The following is a 1306-nucleotide window of genomic DNA, read 5'->3' as shown; positions in this document are numbered from 1 at the left end:
ATAGAACCCGCGATCGTCCCCTTGTTTCCCTTGATCCGGAAATTGAGAGGACTCTTTCAAGAAGAAGAGTGGATAATAGATCCTTGGCTTATAGCTCTTCGAGTGAAGAAGAAATTCAAGAAGAGCAAGGAATGGGTGAAAATCTTAGAATAGCCTTGAAGGAGCTTGGAGTGCCCGGGGCATATAGGTTTGAGAGTGGAATAGCTCCACCTACTACCCCGGCAAATGACTTCGAAATCCGGCCGGCAATGATCACCTTGATTGAGAGAAGGTAATATAGTGGGGCTAAGAATGAGAGCCCATTGAACCATCTAAAAGAATTTGAAAAATATTGCAACACCATCAAAGTCAATGGGGTCTCTCAAGAATTCATTCGCCTCAAGTTGTTCCCTTTCTCTCTAATAGGAAGATCTTTGGAGTGGCTAGACAAAGAGGTGAAGCCCAACTCCTTGAGAACTTGGGACGATGTTACAAAGGCTTTCTTGTCCCGTTTCTATCCCCAAAAGAAGACGACGGAGGCAAGAGCCTTGATTCAAGGGTTCAAGCAAAGGCCGAGTGAAAGCCTTTATGAAGCATGGGAGAGATTCAAAGAGTATCAAAGGGAGTGCCCTCACCACGGAATCCCCACATACCAAGTGATCCAAATCTTCTATGGCTGTTTAAGTCCCCAAGGCAAGTCATGCCTTGATGGAGGAGCCGGGGGCCCTATCATGAACAAAACCGAAGAAGAAGTTGTGGACATCATTGAGGACGTGGTGACATATTATAGGGATTGGCAAGATGGGGAGAGGGACTCTTCAAGCAAGCAATCTTCATTGTATTCGGTGGACCATCTCAATGCAATCAACAACCTTTCCTCCCAAATGACAAATTTAGGAAAGGAGGTCACCGCAATCAAAGCTAAGTTGGAGAGCACTTCTTCCTCTTCTCAAGCTTCTAATCTTCCCTCCCAATTTAAGGGGAGAGGTACTCCTTCTAACTCTCAACCCCCTCCCTCTTCAAATAATATGCCTTTGGGTTGCTTGTTTTGTGATGCATGTGGATCGTATGATCATGACTCTAGTGTTTGTCCTAATGAATGTGTTGATGAATTTGACAACAATGAGTGTGAACATGTTAATTTTGTGTCAAACAACAATGTTCAAAGGTTTGATAATCAAAAAGGCCAATGGAATAGGAATTACCAAAACCAAGGCAATTTTGACAACTATAATCACAATGGTGGTTATAGGAACCAAGGGAATCAAGGTTCTCGTGGTAACCATAACCAAGGTTATAGTAGCCAAAATCAAAGCCAAAACTATGG

General features: G+C 43.4%; 1 pseudogene; it reads right to left on the bottom strand.

Moving 5' to 3' along the window:
• Positions 1 to 523: 523 nt before the first annotated feature.
• LOC145612786 (small nucleolar RNA R71) lies at positions 524 to 622 on the bottom strand (annotated as a pseudogene).
• Positions 623 to 1306: the final 684 nt, after the last annotated feature.

This window comes from Chenopodium album, chromosome 24 (assembly GCF_948465745.1).
Source record: "Chenopodium album chromosome 24, dcCheAlbu1.1, whole genome shotgun sequence".
Classification (NCBI taxonomy): domain Eukaryota; kingdom Viridiplantae; phylum Streptophyta; class Magnoliopsida; order Caryophyllales; family Amaranthaceae; genus Chenopodium; species Chenopodium album.
The sequence above is the reverse complement of the archived record's forward strand: the minus strand, read 5'-3'. Positions and strand labels throughout refer to the sequence as shown.